The sequence below is a fragment of the Lissotriton helveticus genome, chromosome 11 (genome assembly GCF_964261635.1).
Source record: "Lissotriton helveticus chromosome 11, aLisHel1.1, whole genome shotgun sequence".
Classification (NCBI taxonomy): Eukaryota; Metazoa; Chordata; class Amphibia; order Caudata; family Salamandridae; genus Lissotriton; species Lissotriton helveticus.
The window spans coordinates 38,179,371-38,197,302 of NC_136072.1; the positions used below are offsets into that span (position 1 = coordinate 38,179,371).

The following is a 17,932-nucleotide window of genomic DNA, read 5'->3' on the forward strand; positions in this document are numbered from 1 at the left end:
ATGAAACTTATCATATATTAGGACAATAAATGTAGCAGAAGGGGCAATCGAGAGGTTTGCCTACTTATTTGTTTATTTCTTTATATATGGCTGATTAATCTGTTCATGATATTTCCATTTTGTGAAATGTTGAATTAAAGTATATCCTGCTTGCAGAATATATAAGTATTTGCATTGCGTTGGCCGGGAATTGAACCTGGGTCAACTGCTTGGGAAGCAGCTATGCTCACCACTATACCACCAACGCCCTCTGACATTTGCGCTCTCGGTTCTAAATATTATGACTCCGAGATCAATGACTATCTTGCACCAGCTTCAATGGTGCATTTGGTTTAGATATCAACATGAAAAGCAGTAGAACGTTATTTGCAGAGGGTAAGGAACTGGGGATTAAAACCAAGGACAAAGCTGTGCAGAAGAGAAGAATGGAAAGCAGCAGTACAATTAATATATATATAACATATAGAGGCAGCAAGGGAAGCAAAGCAGGGAAGAGAAAGAGAGAACATTCCATGAAATGCCCAGGAGATAGATAAGAGCAGAACAAAAAGGGAAGAATGAAATTCAAAGCCTGCACAGAAAAGTGTTTGAAGGTCCCACCAGTCATGTATGCTTATTATTGTGTGTCTTTACTTTCAAAGTACAGGGTGGATCCTTTGACACTCCCTCTCTTGTATTTCAGCAGACACAGGTAGTTGAGAAGTCTTATATCACTTAGCTGGCACAAGCTTGCGCTTTTCCTTTCCGGCAGCGTGGAAATGACAGCTTGGTCCTTGGAAGAAAAATCAAGCAAAATTAGCAGAGGATGGTTTCGATCCATCGACCTCTGGGTTATGGGCCCAGCACGCTTCCGCTGCGCCACTCTGCTCCTTTTTCAGAGTGTTCTCTTTATGCAGATGAGGAGCATTCAGGGGAGTGACGTGGGCGTTCGGGACGTGAGAGGACGATGGGCAGGAAACTGTGCAAATTTGAAGCATCCATCCTTCCTGCTGCAGTCAGAGGCTCTTTCCAAGGACATCTGCCTCTTGGATTCCTCTCAACTTGCCTTCTGATAAAACATTTTGTGAGCCGCAGTTACCTTCGGCGCCTACAAGGTGGCGCTACATTCAGGTGAGAGCACAAGTATGCCCAAAATATTGGGGACTTTTGCCAGATTTATCGATGGATTTTACATATTTTTTTCAGAGGCTAGACATTACCTAGGAATGCTTTTTAACATAGAGATGCTTTAGTTATAATGTGTGGTTGGGCCTCAGCCCGTTCATTGTCTTCCCACTGTAACATATTTATTACCAGCTCATGTGAGTGGTGACTCTGCTTTATGAAACTTATCATATAGTAGGACAATGAGTATAGCAGAAGGGGCGATCGAGATGCTTGCCTACATATTTATTTATTTTTTATATAATGGCTGATTAATCTGTTCATGATATTTCCATTTTGTGACATGTTGCATTAAAATATATCCTGATTGCAGAATATATAAGAATTGGTACTGCGTTGGCCGGGAATCGAACCCGGGTCAACTGCTTGGAAGGCAGCTATGCTCACCACTATACCACCAACTCCCTCTGATCTGTGCAATCTCGGTTCTAAACATTACGACCCTGAGTTCAATGTCTATCTTGCACCAGCTTCAATGGTGCATTTGGTTTAGATACCTTACATGAGAAGCAGTAGAAAGGTTTTAGCAGATTGTAAGGAACTGGGATTGAAACCAAGGACAAAGCTGTGAAGAAGAGAAGAATGGTAAGCAGCAGTACAAATAATGGATATGAACATATAGAGGCAGCATGGGAAGCAAAGCAGGGAAAAGAAAGAGAGAACATTCAAGGAAATGCCCAGGAGATACATAAGAGCAGAACAAAAAGGGAAGAATGATATTCAAAGCATGCCCAGAAAAGTGCTTGAAGGTCCCACAAGTCATTTATGCTTATTATTGTGTGTCTTTACTTTCAAGGTACAGGGTGGATCCTTTGACGATCCCTCTCTTGTATTTCAGCAGACACAGATAGTTCAGAAGTCATTTCTACCATAGCTGGCACAAGCTTGCGCTTTTCCTTGCTGGCAGCCTGGAAATGACAGCTTGGTCCTTGGAAGAAAAATCAAGCAAAATTAGCAGAGGATGGTTTCGATCCATCGACCTCTGGGTTATGGGCCCAGCACGCTTCCGCTGCGCCACTCTGCTGCTTTGGGAAAGTGTTCTCTTTATGCAGATGAGGAGCATTCAGCAGAGTAGCGTGGGATTGGTCGGGCTCTCACCTCAATTGCCTAAGTATATCGCAAGGCATGCTGGGTATAGAAAAACTTCATCTTCCCCTCTCACAATCAGTCATAACTGAAAGTCAGACACTCTCAGGCACTAGCCATTTCAAACCTTTATCAAGACAGCAGCTCTTGAACCCTCTATATCTCTCTCTGTGATACTAGCGCTAGCATGCTCAGGATTTGGCTTTACCTGGGTGCCAGAGATCTACCTGGTGAGGGCGAGGCTTTTGAGCGTTTGGGAGCGTTGTGGACGTTGGACAGGAAACTATGCAAATTTGAATCATCCAACCTTCCTGCTGCAGTGAGACGCTCTTTCCATGGACATCTGCCTCTTGGATTCCTCTCAACTTGCCTTCTGATAAAATATTTTGTGAGCCGCAGTTACCTTCGACAGCTACAAGGTGGCGCTACATGCAAGTGAGAGCACAAGTATGCACAAAATGTTAAGGACTTTTGACAGATTTATCGGTGGATCTTGTATATTTTTTTCAGAGGCTAGATATTGCCTAGAAATGCTTTCTAACATAGAGATGCTAGAGTTATAATGTCTGATCGGGCCTCAGCCCTTTCATTGTCTGCCCACTGTGACATATTTATTACCAGCACATGTGAGTGGTGACTCTGCTTTATGAAACTTATCATATAGTAGGACAATGAATGTAGCAGAAGGGGCGATCGAGAGGTTTGCCTACGTATTTGTTTATTTCTTTATATATGGCTGATTAATCTGTTCATAATATTTCCATTTTGTGAAATGTTGAATTAAAGTATATCCTGCTTGCAGAATATATAAGTATTTGCATTGCGTTGGCCGGGAATCGAACCCAGGTCAACTGCTTGGGAAGCAGCTATGCTCACCACTGTACCACCAACGCCCTCTGACATTTGGGCTCTCGGTTCTAAATATTATGACTCAGAGATCAATGACTATCTTGCACCAGCTTCAATGGTGCATTTGGTTTAGATATCAACATGAAAAGCAGTAGAACGTTATTTGCAGAGGGTAAGGAACTGGGGATTAAAACCAAGGACAAAGCTGTGCAGAAGAGAAGAATGGAAAGCAGCAGTACAATTAATATATATATAACATATAGAGGCAGCAAGGGAAGCAAAGCAGGGAAGAGAAAGAGAGAACATTCCATGAAATGCCCAGGAGATAGATAAGAGCAGAACAAAAAGGGAAGAATGAAATTCAAAGCCTGCACAGAAAAGTGTTTGAAGGTCCCACCAGTCATGTATGCTTATTATTGTGTGTCTTTACTTTAAAAGTACAGGGTGGATCCTTTGACACTCCCTCTCTTGTATTTCAGCAGACACAGGTAGTTGAGAAGTCTTATATCACTTAGCTGGCACAAGCTTGCGCTTTTCCTTTCCGGCAGCGTGGAAATGACAGCTTGGTCCTTGGAAGAAAAATCAAGCAAAATTAGCAGAGGATGGTTTCGATCCATCGACCTCTGGGTTATGGGCCCAGCACGCTTCCGCTGCACCACTCTGCTCCTTTTTCAGAGTGTTCTCTTTATGCAGATGAGGAGCATTCAGGGGAGTGACGTGGGCGTTCGGGACGTGAGAGGACGATGGGCAGGAAACTGTGCAAATTTGAAGCATCCATCCTTCCTGCTGCAGTGAGAGGCTCTTTCCAAGGACATCTGCCTCTTGGATTCCTCTCAACTTGCCTTCTGATAAAACATTTTGTGAGCCGCAGTTACCTTCGGCGCCTACAAGGTGGCGCTACATTCAGGTGAGAGCACAAGTATGCCCAAAATATTGGGGACTTTTGCCAGATTTATCGATGGATTTTACATATTTTTTTCAGAGGCTAGACATTACCTAGGAATGCTTTTTAACATAGAGATGCTTTAGTTATAATGTGTGGTCGGGCCTCAGCCCGTTCATTGTCTTCCCACTGTAACATATTTATTACCAGCTCATGTGAGTGGTGACTCTGCTTTATGAAACTTATCATATAGTAGGACAATGAGTATAGCAGAAGGGGCGATCGAGATGCTTGCCTACATATTTGTTTATTTTTTATATAATGGCTGATTAATCTGTTCATGATATTTCCATTTTGTGACATGTTGCATTAAAATATATCCTGATTGCAGAATATATAAGAATTGGTACTGCGTTGGCCGGGAATCGAACCCGGGTCAACTGCTTGGAAGGCAGCTATGCTCACCACTATACCACCGACACCCTCTGATCTGTGCAATCTCGGTTCTAAACATTACGACCCTGAGTTCAATGTCTATCTTGCACCAGCTTCAATGGTGCATTTGGTTTAGATACCAACATGAGAAGCAGTAGAAAGGTTTTAGCAGATTGTAAGGAACTGGGATTGAAACCAAGGACAAAGCTGTGAAGAAGAGAAGAATGGTAAGCAGCAGTACAAATGATGGATATGAACATATAGAGGCAGCATGGGAAGCAAAGCAGGGAAAAGAAAGAGAGAACATTCCAGGAAATGCCCAGGAGATAGATAAGAGCAGAACAAAAAGGGAAGAATGATATTCAAAGCATGCCCAGAAAAGTGCTTGAAGGTCCCACCAGTCATTTATGCTTATTATTGTGTGTCTTTACTTTCAAGGTACAGGGTGGATCCTTTGACGATCCCTCTCTTGTATTTCAGCAGACACAGATAGTTCAGAAGTCGTTTCTACCATAGCTGGCACAAGCTTGCGCTTTTCCTTGCTGGCAGCCTGGAAATGACAGCTTGGTCCTTGGAAGAAAAATCAAGCAAAATTAGCAGAGGATGGTTTCGATCCATCGACCTCTGGGTTATGGGCCCAGCACGCTTCCGCTGCGCCACTCTGCTGCTTTGGGAAAGTGTTCTCTTTATGCAGATGAGGAGCATTCAGCAGAGTAGCGTGGGATTGGTCGGGCTCTCACCTCAATTGCCTAAGTATATCGCAAGGCATGCTGGGTATAGAAAAACTTCATCTTCCCCTCTCACAATCAGTCATAACTGAAAGTCAGACACTCTCAGGCACTAGCCGTTTCAAACCTTTATCAAGACAGCAGCTCTTGAACCCTCTATATCTCTCTCTGTGATACTAGCGCAAGCATGCTCAGGATTTGGCTTTACCTGGGTGCCAGAGATCTACCCAGTGAGGGCGAGGCTTTTGAGCGTTTGGGAGCGTTGTGGACGTTGGACAGGAAACTATGCAAATTTGAATCATCCAACCTTCCTGCTGCAGTGAGACGCTCTTTCCATGGACATCTGCCTCTTGGATTCCTCTCAACTTGCCTTCTGATAAAACATTTTGTGAGCCGCAGTTACCTTCGACAGCTACAAGGTGGCGCTACATGCAGGTGAGAGCACAAGTATGCACAAAATGTTAAGGACTTTTGACAGATTTATCGGTGGATCTTGTATATTTTTTTCAGAGGCTAGATATTGCCTAGAAATGCTTTCTAACATAGAGATGCTAGAGTTATAATGTCTGGTCGGGCCTCAGCCCTTTCATTGTCTGCCCACTGTAACATATTTATTACCAGCACATGTGAGTGGTGACTCTGCTTTATGAAACTTATCATATATTAGGACAATGAATGTAGCAGAAGGGGCGATCGAGAGGTTTGCCTACGTATTAGTTTATTTCTTTATATATGGCTGATTAATATGTTCATGATATTTCCATTTTGTGAAATGTTGAATTAAAGTATATCCTGCTTGCAGAATATATAAGTATTTGCATTGCGTTGGCCGGGAATCAAACCCGGGTCAACTGCTTGGGAAGCAGCTATGCTCACCACTATACCACCAACGCCCTCTGACATTTGCACTCTCGGTTCTAAATATTATGACTCAGAGATCAATGACTATCTTGCACCAGCTTCAATGGTGCATTTGGTTTAGATACCAACATGAAAAGCAGTAGAACGTTATTTGCAGAGGGTAAGGAACTGGGGATTAAAACCAAGGACAAAGCTGTGCAGAAGAGAAGAATGGAAAGCAGCAGTACGATTAATATATATATAACATATAGAGGCAGCAAGGGAAGCAAAGCAGGGAAGAGAAAGAGAGAACATTCCATGAAATGCCCAGGAGATAGATAAGAGCAGAACAAAAAGGGAAGAATGAAATTCAAAGCCTGCACAGAAAAGTGTTTGAAGGTCCCACCAGTCATGTATGCTTATTATTGTGTGTCTTTACTTTCAAAGTACAGGGTGGATCCTTTGACACTCCCTCTCTTGTATTTCAGCAGACACAGGTAGTTGAGAAGTCTTATATCACTTAGCTGGCACAAGCTTGCGCTTTTCCTTTCCGGCAGCGTGGAAATGACAGCTTGGTCCTTGGAAGAAAAATCAAGCAAAATTAGCAGAGGATGGTTTCGATCCATCGACCTCTGGGTTATGGGCCCAGCACGCTTCCGCTGCGCCACTCTGCTCCTTTTTCAGAGGGTTCTCTTTATGCAGATGAGGAGCATTCAGGGGAGTGACCTGGGCGTTCGGGACGTGAGAGGACGATGGGCAGGAAACTGTGCAAATTTGAAGCATCCATCCTTCCTGCTGCAGTCAGAGGCTCTTTCCAAGGACATCTGCCTCTTGGATTCCTCTCAACTTGCCTTCTGATAAAACATTTTGTGAGCCGCAGTTACCTTCGGCGCCTACAAGGTGGCGCTACATTCAGGTGAGAGCACAAGTATGCCCAAAATATTGGGGACTTTTGCCAGATTTATCGATGGATTTTACATATTTTTTTCAGAGGCTAGACATTACCTAGGAATGCTTTTTAACATAGAGATGCTTTAGTTATAATGTGTGGTCGGGCCTCAGCCCGTTCATTGTCTTCCCACTGTAACATATTTATTACCAGCTCATGTGAGTGGTGACTCTGCTTTATGAAACTTATCATATAGTAGGACAATGAGTATAGCAGAAGGGGCGATCGAGATGCTTGCCTACATATTTGTTTATTTTTTATATAATGGCTGATTAATCTGTTCATGATATTTCCATTTTGTGACATGTTGCATTAAAATATATCCTGATTGCAGAATATATAAGAATTGGTACTGCGTTGGCCGGGAATCGAACCCGGGTCAACTGCTTGGAAGGCAGCTATGCTCACCACTATACCACCAACGCCCTCTGATCTGTGCAATCTCGGTTCTAAACATTACGACCCTGAGTTCAATGTCTATCTTGCACCAGCTTCAATGGTGCATTTGGTTTAGATACCAACATGAGAAGCAGTAGAAAGGTTTTAGCAGATTGTAAGGAACTGGGATTGAAGCCAAGGACAAAGCTGTGAAGAAGAGAAGAATGGTAAGCAGCAGTACAAATAATGGATATGAACATATAGAGGCAGCATGGGAAGCAAAGCAGGGAAAAGAAAGAGAGAACATTCCAGGAAATGCCCAGGAGATAGATAAGAGCAGAACAAAAAGGGAAGAATGATATTCAAAGCATGCCCAGAAAAGTGTGTGAAGGTCCCACCAGTCATTTATGCTTATTATTGTGTGTCTTTACTTTCAAGGTACAGGGTGGATCCTTTGACGATCCCTCTCTTGTATTTCAGCAGACACAGATAGTTCAGAAGTCGTTTCTACCATAGCTGGCACAAGTTTGCGCTTTTCCTTGCTGGCAGCCTGGAAATGACAGCTTGGTCCTTGGAAGAAAAATCAAGCAAAATTAGCAGAGGATGGTTTCGATCCATCGACCTCTGGGTTATGGGCCCAGCACGCTTCCGCTGCGCCACTCTGCTGCTTTGGGAAAGTGTTCTCTTTATGCAGATGAGGAGCATTCAGCAGAGTAGCGTGGGATTGGTCGGGCTCTCACCTCATTTGCCTAAGTATATCGCAAGGCATGCTGGGTATAGAAAAACTTCATCTTCCCCTCTCACAATCAGTCATAACTGAAAGTCAGACACTCTCAGGCACTAGCCGTTTCAAACCTTTATCAAGACAGCAGCTCTTGAACCCTCTATATCTCTCTCTGTGATACTAGCGCTAGCATGCTCAGGATTTGTCTTTACCTGGGTGCCAGAGATCTACCCGGTGAGGGCGAGGCTTTTGAGCGTTTGGGAGCGTTGTGGACGTTGGACAGGAAACTATGCAAATTTGAATCATCCAACCTTCCTGCTGCAGTGAGACGCTCTTTCCATGGACATCTGCCTCTTGGATTCCTCTCAACTTGCCTTCTGATAAAGCATTTTGTGAGCCGCAGTTACCTTCGACAGCTACAAGGTGGCGCTACATGCAGGTGAGAGCACAAGTATGCACAAAATGTTAAGGACTTTTGACAGATTTATCGGTGGATCTTGTATATTTTTTTCAGAGGCTAGATATTGCCTAGAAACGCTTTCTAACATAGAGATGCTAGAGTTATAATGTCTGGTCGGGCCTCAGCCCTTTCATTGTCTGCCCACTGTAACATATTTATTACCAGCACATGTGAGTGGTGACTCTGCTTTATGAAACTTATCATATATTAGGACAATGAATGTAGCAGAAGGGGCGATCAAGAGGTTTGCCTACGTATTTGTTTATTTCTTTATATATGGCTGATTAATCTGTTCATGATATTTCCATTTTGTGAAATGTTGAATTAAAGTATATCCTGCTTGCAGAATATATAAGTATTTGCATTGCGTTGGCCGGGAATCAAACCCGGGTCAACTGCTTGGGAAGGAGCTATGCTCTCCACTATACCACCAACGCCCTCTGACATTTGCGCTCTCGGTTCTAAATATTATGACTCAGAGATCAATGACTATCTTGCACCAGCTTCAATGGTGCATTTGGTTTAGATACCAACATGAAAAGCAGTAGAACGTTATTTGCAGAGGGTAAGGAACTGGGGATTAAAACCAAGGACAAAGCTGTGCAGAAGAGAAGAATGGAAAGCAGCAGTACAATTAATATATATATAACATATAGAGGCAGCAAGGGAAGCAAAGCAGGGAAGAGAAAGAGAGAACATTCCATGAAATGCCCAGGAGATAGATAAGAGCAGAACAAAAAGGGAAGAATGAAATTCAAAGCCTGCACAGAAAAGTGTTTGAAGGTCCCACCAGTCATGTATGCTTATTATTGTGTGTCTTTACTTTCAAAGTACAGGGTGGATCCTTTGACACTCCCTCTCTTGTATTTCAGCAGACACAGGTAGTTGAGAAGTCTTATATCACTTAGCTGGCACAAGCTTGCGCTTTTCCTTTCCGGCAGCGTGGAAATGACAGCTTGGTCCTTGGAAGAAAAATCAAGCAAAATTAGCAGAGGATGGTTTCGATCCATCGACCTCTGGGTTATGGGCCCAGCACGCTTCCGCTGCGCCACTCTGCTCCTTTTTCAGAGGGTTCTCTTTATGCAGATGAGGAGCATTCAGGGGAGTGACCTGGGCGTTCGGGACGTGAGAGGACGATGGGCAGGAAACTGTGCAAATTTGAAGCATCCATCCTTCCTGCTGCAGTCAGAGGCTCTTTCCAAGGACATCTGCCTCTTGGATTCCTCTCAACTTGCCTTCTGATAAAACATTTTGTGAGCCGCAGTTACCTTCGGCGCCTACAAGGTGGCGCTACATTCAGGTGAGAGCACAAGTATGCCCAAAATATTGGGGACTTTTGCCAGATTTATCGATGGATTTTACATATTTTTTTCAGAGGCTAGACATTACCTAGGAATGCTTTTTAACATAGAGATGCTTTAGTTATAATGTGTGGTCGGGCCTCAGCCCGTTCATTGTCTTCCCACTGTAACATATTTATTACCAGCTCATGTGAGTGGTGACTCTGCTTTATGAAACTTATCATATAGTAGGACAATGAGTATAGCAGAAGGGGCGATCGAGATGCTTGCCTACATATTTGTTTATTTTTTATATAATGGCTGATTAATCTGTTCATGATATTTCCATTTTGTGACATGTTGCATTAAAATATATCCTGATTGCAGAATATTTAAGAATTGGTACTGCGTTGGCCGGGAATCGAACCCGGGTCAACTGCTTGGAAGGCAGCTATGCTCACCACTATACCACCAACGCCCTCTGATCTGTGCAATCTCGGTTCTAAACATTACGACCCTGAGTTCAATGTCTATCTTGCACCAGCTTCAATGGTGCATTTGGTTTAGATACCAACATGAGAAGCAATAGAAAGGTTTTAGCAGATTGTAAGGAACTGGGATTGAAACCAAGGACAAAGCTGTGAAGAAGAGAAGAATGGTAAGCAGCAGTACAAATAATGGATATGAACATATAGAGGCAGCATGGGAAGCAAAGCAGGGAAAAGAAAGAGAGAACATTCCAGGAAATGCCCAGGAGATAGATAAGAGCAGAACAAAAAGGGAAGAATGATATTCAAAGCATGCCCAGAAAAGTGTGTGAAGGTCCCACCAGTCATTTATGCTTATTATTGTGTGTCTTTACTTTCAAGGTACAGGGTGGATCCTTTGACGATCCCTCTCTTGTATTTCAGCAGACACAGATAGTTCAGAAGTCGTTTCTACCATAGCTGGCACAAGCTTGCGCTTTTCCTTGCTGGCAGCCTGGAAATGACAGCTTGGTCCTTGGAAGAAAAATCAAGCAAAATTAGCAGAGGATGGTTTCGATCCATCGACCTCTGGGTTATGGGCCCAGCACGCTTCCGCTGCGCCACTCTGCTGCTTTGGGAAAGTGTTCTCTTTATGCAGATGAGGAGCATTCAGCAGAGTAGCGTGGGATTGGTCGGGCTCTCACCTCATTTGCCTAAGTATATCGCAAGGCATGCTGGGTATAGAAAAACTTCATCTTCCCCTCTCACAATCAGTCATAACTGAAAGTCAGACACTCTCAGGCACTAGCCGTTTCAAACCTTTATCAAGACAGCAGCTCTTGAACCCTCTATATCTCTCTCTGTGATACTAGCGCTAGCATGCTCAGGATTTGTCTTTACCTGGGTGCCAGAGATCTACCCGGTGAGGGCGAGGCTTTTGAGCGTTTGGGAGCGTTGTGGACGTTGGACAGGAAACTATGCAAATTTGAATCATCCAACCTTCCTGCTGCAGTGAGACGCTCTTTCCATGGACATCTGCCTCTTGGATTCCTCTCAACTTGCCTTCTGATAAAGCATTTTGTGAGCCGCAGTTACCTTCGACAGCTACAAGGTGGCGCTACATGCAGGTGAGAGCACAAGTATGCACAAAATGTTAAGGACTTTTGACAGATTTATCGGTGGATCTTGTATATTTTTTTCAGAGGCTAGATATTGCCTAGAAATGCTTTCTAACATAGAGATGCTAGAGTTATAATGTCTGGTCGGGCCTCAGCCCTTTCATTGTCTGCCCACTGTAACATATTTATTACCAGCACATGTGAGTGGTGACTCTGCTTTATGAAACTTATCATATATTAGGACAATGAATGTAGCAGAAGGGGCGATCGAGAGGTTTGCCTACGTATTTGTTTATTTCTTTATATATGGCTGATTAATCTGTTCATGATATTTCCATTTTGTGAAATGTTGAATTAAAGTATATCCTGCTTGCAGAATATATAAGTATTTGCATTGCGTTGGCCGGGAATCAAACCCGGGTCAACTGCTTGGGAAGGAGCTATGCTCTCCACTATACCACCAACGCCCTCTGACATTTGCGCTCTCGGTTCTAAATATTATGACTCAGAGATCAATGACTATCTTGCACCAGCTTCAATGGTGCATTTGGTTTAGATACCAACATGAAAAGCAGTAGAACGTTATTTGCAGAGGGTAAGGAACTGGGGATTAAAACCAAGGACAAAGCTGTGCAGAAGAGAAGAATGGAAAGCAGCAGTACAATTAATATATATATAACATATAGAGGCAGCAAGGGAAGCAAAGCAGGGAAGAGAAAGAGAGAACATTCCATGAAATGCCCAGGAGATAGATAAGAGCAGAACAAAAAGGGAAGAATGAAATTCAAAGCCTGCACAGAAAAGTGTTTGAAGGTCCCACCAGTCATGTATGCTTATTATTGTGTGTCTTTACTTTCAAAGTACAGGGTGGATCCTTTGACACTCCCTCTCTTGTATTTCAGCAGACACAGGTAGTTGAGAAGTCTTATATCACTTAGCTGGCACAAGCTTGCGCTTTTCCTTTCCGGCAGCGTGGAAATGACAGCTTGGTCCTTGGAAGAAAAATCAAGCAAAATTAGCAGAGGATGGTTTCGATCCATCAACCTCTGGGTTATGGGCCCAGCACGCTTCCGCTGCGCCACTCTGCTCCTTTTTCAGAAGGTTCTCTTTATGCAGATGAGGAGCATTCAGGGGAGTGACGTGGGCGTTCGGGACGTGAGAGGACGATGGGCAGGAAACTGTGCAAATTTGAAGCATCCATCCTTCCTGCTGCAGTCAGAGGCTCTTTCCAAGGACATCTGCCTCTTGGATTCCTCTCAACTTGCCTTCTGATAAAACATTTTGTGAGCCGCAGTTACCTTCGGCGCCTACAAGGTGGCGCTACATTCAGGTGAGAGCACAAGTATGCCCAAAATATTGGGGACTTTTGCCAGATTTATCGATGGATTTTACATATTTTTTTCAGAGGCTAGACATTACCTAGGAATGCTTTTTAACATAGAGATGCTTTAGTTATAATGTGTGGTCGGGCCTCAGCCCGTTCATTGTCTTCCCACTGTAACATATTTATTACCAGCTCATGTGAGTGGTGACTCTGCTTTATGAAACTTATCATATAGTAGGACAATGAGTATAGCAGAAGGGGCGATCGAGATGCTTGCCTACATATTTGTTTATTTTTTATATAATGGCTGATTAATCTGTTCATGATATTTCCATTTTGTGACATGTTGCATTAAAATATATCCTGATTGCAGAATATATAAGAATTGGTACTGCGTTGGCTGGGAATCGAACCCGGGTCAACTGCTTGGAAGGCAGCTATGCTCACCACTATACCACCAACGCCCTCTGATCTGTGCAAGCTCGGTTCTAAACATTACGACCCTGAGTTCAATGTCTATCTTGCACCAGCTTCAATGGTGCATTTGGTTTAGATACCAACATGAGAAGCAGTAGAAAGGTTTTAGCAGATTGTAAGGAACTGGGATTGAAACCAAGGACAAAGCTGTGAAGAAGAGAAGAATGGTAAGCAGCAGTACAAATAATGGATATGAACATATAGAGGCAGCATGGGAAGCAAAGCAGGGAAAAGAAAGAGAGAACATTCCAGGAAATGCCCAGGAGATAGATAAGAGCAGAACAAAAAGGGAAGAATGATATTCAAAGCATGCCCAGAAAAGTGTGTGAAGGTCCCACCAGTCATTTATGCTTATTATTGTGTGTCTTTACTTTCAAGGAACATGGGTGGATCCTTTGACGATCCCTCTCTTGTATTTCAGCAGACACAGATAGTTCAGAAGTCGTTTCTACCATAGCTGGCACAAGCTTGCGCTTTTCCTTGCTGGCAGCCTGGAAATGACAGCTTGGTCCTTGGAAGAAAAATCAAGCAAAATTAGCAGAGGATGGTTTCGATCCATCGACCTCTGGGTTATGGGCCCAGCACGCTTCCGCTGCGCCACTCTGCTGCTTTGGGAAAGTGTTCTCTTTATGCAGATGAGGAGCATTCAGCAGAGTAGCGTGGGATTGGTCGGGCTCTCACCTCATTTGCCTAAGTATATCGCAAGGCATGCTGGGTATAGAAAAACTTAATCTTCCCCTCTCACAATCAGTCATAACTGAAAGTCAGACACTCTCAGGCATTAGCCGTTTCAAACCTTTATCAAGACAGCAGCTCTTGAACCCTCTATATCTCTCTCTGTGATACTAGCGCTAGCATGCTCAGGATTTGTCTTTACCTGGGTGCCAGAGATCTACCCGGTGAGGGCTTGCCCGGTGTGAGGCTTTTGAGCGTTTGGGAGCGTTGTGGACGTTGGACAGGAAACTATGCAAATTTGAATCATCCAACCTTCCTGCTGCAGTGAGACGCTCTTTCCATGGACATCTGCCTCTTGGATTCCTCTCAACTTGCCTTCTGATAAAGCATTTTGTGAGCCGCAGTTACCTTCGACAGCTACAAGGTGGCGCTACATGCAGGTGAGAGCACAAGTATGCACAAAATGTTAAGGACTTTTGACAGATTTATCGGTGGATCTTGTATATTTTTTTCAGAGGCTAGATATTGTCTAGAAATGCTTTCTAACATAGAGATGCTAGAGTTATAATGTCTGGTCGGGCCTCAGCCCTTTCATTGTCTGCCCACTGTAACATATTTATTACCAGCACAAGTGAGTGGTGACTCTGCTTTATGAAACTTATCATATATTAGGACAATGAATGTAGCAGAAGGGGCGATCGAGAGGTTTGCCTACGTATTTGTTTATTTCTTTATATATGGCTGATTAATCTGTTCATGATATTTCCATTTTGTGAAATGTTGAATTAAAGTATATCCTGCTTGCAGAATATATAAGTATTTGCATTGCGTTGGCCGGGAATCAAACCCGGGTCAACTGCTTGGGAAGCAGCTATGCTCACCACTATACCACCAACGCCCTCTGACATTTGCGCTCTCGGTTCTAAATATTATGACTCAGAGATCAATGACTATCTTGCACCAGCTTCAATGGTGCATTTGGTTTAGATACCAACATGAAAAGCAGTAGAACGTTATTTGCAGAGGGTAAGGAACTGGGGATTAAAACCAAGGACAAAGCTGTGCAGAAGAGAAGAATGGAAAGCAGCAGTACAATTAATATATAAATAACATATAGAGGCAGCAAGGGAAGCAAAGCAGGGAAGAGAAAGAGAGAACATTCCATGAAATGCCCAGGAGATAGATAAGAGCAGAACAAAAAGGGAAGAATGAAATTCAAAGCCTGCACAGAAAAGTGTTTGAAGGTCCCATCAGTCATGTATGCTTATTATTGTGTGTCTTTACTTTCAAAGTACAGGGTGGATCCTTTGACACTCCCTCTCTTGTATTTCAGCAGACACAGGTAGTTGAGAAGTCTTATATCACTTAGCTGGCACAAGCTTGCGCTTTTCCTTTCCGGCAGCGTGGAAATGACAGCTTGGTCCTTGGAAGAAAAATCAAGCAAAATTAGCAGAGGATGGTTTTGATCCATCGACCTCTGGGTTATGGGCCCAGCACGCTTCCGCTGCGCCACTCTGCTCCTTTTTCAGAGGGTTCTCTTTATGCAGATGAGGAGCATTCAGGGGAGTGACGTGGGCGTTCGGGACGTGAGAGGACGATGGGCAGGAAACTGTGCAAATTTGAAGCATCCATCCTTCCTGCTGCAGTCAGAGGCTCTTTCCAAGGACATCTGCCTCTTGGATTCCTCTCAACTTGCCTTCTGATAAAACATTTTGTGAGCCGCAGTTACCTTCGGCGCCTACAAGGTGGCGCTACATTCAGGTGAGAGCACAAGTATGCCCAAAATATTGGGGACTTTTGCCAGATTTATCGATGGATTTTACATATTTTTTTCAGAGGCTAGACATTACCTAGGAATGCTTTTTAACATAGAGATGCTTTAGTTATAATGTGTGGTCGGGCCTCAGCCCGTTCATTGTCTTCCCACTGTAACATATTTATTACCAGCTCATGTGAGTGGTGACTCTGCTTTATGAAACTTATCATACAGTAGGACAATGAGTATAGCAGAAGGGGCGATCGAGATGCTTGCCTACATATTTGTTTATTTTTTATATAATGGCTGATTAATCTGTTCATGATATTTCCATTTTGTGACATGTTGCATTAAAATATATCCTGATTGCAGAATATATAAGAATTGGTACTGCGTTGGCCGGGAATCGAACCCGGGTCAACTGCTTGGAAGGCAGCTATGCTCACCACTATACCACCAACGCCCTCTGATCTGTGCAATCTCGGTTCTAAACATTACGACCCTGAGTTCAATGTCTATCTTGCACCAGCTTCAATGGTGCATTTGGTTTAGATACCAACATGAGAAGCAGTAGAAAGGTTTTAGCAGATTGTAAGGAACTGGGATTGAAACCAAGGACAAAGCTGTGAAGAAGAGAAGAATGGTAAGCAGCAGTACAAATAATGGATATGAACATATAGAGGCAGCATGGGAAGCAAAGCAGGGAAAAGAAAGAGAGAACATTCCAGGAAATGCCCAGGAGATAGATAAGAGCAGAACAAAAAGGGAAGAATGATATTCAAAGCATGCCCAGAAAAGTGTGTGAAGGTCCCACCAGTCATTTATGCTTATTATTGTGTGTCTTTACTTTCAAGGTACAGGGTGGATCCTTTGACGATCCCTCTCTTGTATTTCAGCAGACACAGATAGTTCAGAAGTCGTTTCTACCATAGCTGGCACAAGCTTGCGCTTTTCCTTGCTGGCAGCCTGGAAATGACAGCTTGGTCCTTGGAAGAAAAATCAAGCAAAATTAGCAGAGGATGGTTTCGATCCATCGACCTCTGGGTTATGGGCCCAGCACGCTTCCGCTGCGCCACTCTGCTGCTTTGGGAAAGTGTTCTCTTCATGCAGATGAGGAGCATTCAGCAGAGTAGCGTGGGATTGGTCGGGCTCTCACCTCATTTGCCTAAGTATATCGCAAGGCATGCTGGGTATAGAAAAACTTCATCTTCCCCTCTCACAATCAGTCATAACTGAAAGTCAGACACTCTCAGGCACTAGCCGTTTCAAACCTTTATCAAGACAGCAGCTCTTGAACCCTCTATATCTCTCTCTGTGATACTAGCGCTAGCATGCTCAGGATTTGTCTTTACCTGGGTGCCAGAGATCTACCCGGTGAGGGCTTGCCCGGTGTGAGGCTTTTGAGCGTTTGGGAGCGTTGTGGACGTTGGACAGGAAACTATGCAAATTTGAATCATCCAACCTTCCTGCTGCAGTGAGACGCTCTTTCCATGGACATCTGCCTCTTGGATTCCTCTCAACTTGCCTTCTGATAAAGCATTTTGTGAGCCGCAGTTACCTTCGACAGCTACAAGGTGGCGCTACATGCAGGTGAGAGCACAAGTATGCACAAAATGTTAAGGACTTTTGACAGATTTATCGGTGGATCTTGTATATTTTTTTCAGAGGCTAGATATTGCCTAGAAATGCTTTCTAACATAGAGATGCTAGAGTTATAATGTCTGGTCGGGCCTCAGCCCTTTCATTGTCTGCCCACTGTAACATATTTATTACCAGCACATGTGAGTGGTGACTCTGCTTTATGAAACTTATCATATATTAGGACAATGAATGTAGCAGAAGGGGCGATCGAGAGGTTTGCCTACGTATTTGTTTATTTCTTTATATATGGCTGATTAATCTGTTCATGATATTTCCATTTTGTGAAATGTTGAATTAAAGTATATCCTGCATGCAGAATATATAAGTATTTGCATTGCGTTGGCCGGGAATCAAACCCGGGTCAACTGCTTGGGAAGGAGCTATGCTCTCCACTATACCACCAATGCCCTCTGACATTTGCGCTCTCGGTTCTAAATATTATGACTCAGAGATCAATGACTATCTTGCACCAGCTTCAATGGTGCATTTGGTTTAGATACCAACATGAAAAGCAGTAGAACGTTATTTGCAGAGGGTAAGGAACTGGGGATTAAAACCAAGGACAAAGCTGTGCAGAAGAGAAGAATGGAAAGCAGCAGTACAATTGATATATATATAACATATAGAGGCAGCAAGGGAAGCAAAGCAGGGAAGAGAAAGAGAGAACATTCCATGAAATGCCCAGGAGATAGATAAGA

The 17,932-nt window shown here is 43.5% G+C and overlaps 18 non-coding genes across 18 annotated transcripts; all 18 read right to left on the reverse strand.

Annotated features, from left to right (window-relative positions):
* Positions 1-175: 175 nt before the first annotated feature.
* TRNAG-CCC (transfer RNA glycine (anticodon CCC)) lies at positions 176-247 on the reverse strand. The gene has a single exon. It is a non-coding gene; the product is annotated as a tRNA-Gly (tRNA).
* A 549-nt stretch (positions 248-796) lies between these two features.
* On the reverse strand, positions 797-868 carry TRNAM-CAU (transfer RNA methionine (anticodon CAU)). Its single transcript has one exon. It is a non-coding gene; the product is annotated as a tRNA-Met (tRNA).
* Positions 869-1,496: 628 nt separating this feature from the next.
* On the reverse strand, positions 1,497-1,568 carry TRNAG-UCC (transfer RNA glycine (anticodon UCC)). Its single transcript has one exon. It is a non-coding gene; the product is annotated as a tRNA-Gly (tRNA).
* Positions 1,569-2,116: 548 nt separating this feature from the next.
* Positions 2,117-2,188, reverse strand: TRNAM-CAU (transfer RNA methionine (anticodon CAU)). The gene has a single exon. It is a non-coding gene; the product is annotated as a tRNA-Met (tRNA).
* Positions 2,189-3,071: 883 nt separating this feature from the next.
* On the reverse strand, positions 3,072-3,143 carry TRNAG-CCC (transfer RNA glycine (anticodon CCC)). Its single transcript has one exon. It is a non-coding gene; the product is annotated as a tRNA-Gly (tRNA).
* Positions 3,144-5,011: 1,868 nt separating this feature from the next.
* TRNAM-CAU (transfer RNA methionine (anticodon CAU)) lies at positions 5,012-5,083 on the reverse strand. Its single transcript has one exon. It is a non-coding gene; the product is annotated as a tRNA-Met (tRNA).
* An 883-nt stretch (positions 5,084-5,966) lies between these two features.
* On the reverse strand, positions 5,967-6,038 carry TRNAG-CCC (transfer RNA glycine (anticodon CCC)). The gene has a single exon. It is a non-coding gene; the product is annotated as a tRNA-Gly (tRNA).
* Positions 6,039-6,587: 549 nt separating this feature from the next.
* On the reverse strand, positions 6,588-6,659 carry TRNAM-CAU (transfer RNA methionine (anticodon CAU)). The gene has a single exon. It is a non-coding gene; the product is annotated as a tRNA-Met (tRNA).
* A 628-nt stretch (positions 6,660-7,287) lies between these two features.
* Positions 7,288-7,359, reverse strand: TRNAG-UCC (transfer RNA glycine (anticodon UCC)). Its single transcript has one exon. It is a non-coding gene; the product is annotated as a tRNA-Gly (tRNA).
* Positions 7,360-7,906: 547 nt separating this feature from the next.
* On the reverse strand, positions 7,907-7,978 carry TRNAM-CAU (transfer RNA methionine (anticodon CAU)). The gene has a single exon. It is a non-coding gene; the product is annotated as a tRNA-Met (tRNA).
* Positions 7,979-9,482: 1,504 nt separating this feature from the next.
* On the reverse strand, positions 9,483-9,554 carry TRNAM-CAU (transfer RNA methionine (anticodon CAU)). Its single transcript has one exon. It is a non-coding gene; the product is annotated as a tRNA-Met (tRNA).
* A 628-nt stretch (positions 9,555-10,182) lies between these two features.
* Positions 10,183-10,254, reverse strand: TRNAG-UCC (transfer RNA glycine (anticodon UCC)). Its single transcript has one exon. It is a non-coding gene; the product is annotated as a tRNA-Gly (tRNA).
* Positions 10,255-10,801: 547 nt separating this feature from the next.
* TRNAM-CAU (transfer RNA methionine (anticodon CAU)) lies at positions 10,802-10,873 on the reverse strand. Its single transcript has one exon. It is a non-coding gene; the product is annotated as a tRNA-Met (tRNA).
* A 2,204-nt stretch (positions 10,874-13,077) lies between these two features.
* TRNAG-UCC (transfer RNA glycine (anticodon UCC)) lies at positions 13,078-13,149 on the reverse strand. Its single transcript has one exon. It is a non-coding gene; the product is annotated as a tRNA-Gly (tRNA).
* Positions 13,150-13,697: 548 nt separating this feature from the next.
* Positions 13,698-13,769, reverse strand: TRNAM-CAU (transfer RNA methionine (anticodon CAU)). The gene has a single exon. It is a non-coding gene; the product is annotated as a tRNA-Met (tRNA).
* An 894-nt stretch (positions 13,770-14,663) lies between these two features.
* On the reverse strand, positions 14,664-14,735 carry TRNAG-CCC (transfer RNA glycine (anticodon CCC)). The gene has a single exon. It is a non-coding gene; the product is annotated as a tRNA-Gly (tRNA).
* A 1,249-nt stretch (positions 14,736-15,984) lies between these two features.
* Positions 15,985-16,056, reverse strand: TRNAG-UCC (transfer RNA glycine (anticodon UCC)). Its single transcript has one exon. It is a non-coding gene; the product is annotated as a tRNA-Gly (tRNA).
* A 547-nt stretch (positions 16,057-16,603) lies between these two features.
* Positions 16,604-16,675, reverse strand: TRNAM-CAU (transfer RNA methionine (anticodon CAU)). The gene has a single exon. It is a non-coding gene; the product is annotated as a tRNA-Met (tRNA).
* Between the last annotated feature and the right edge of the window lie 1,257 nt (positions 16,676-17,932).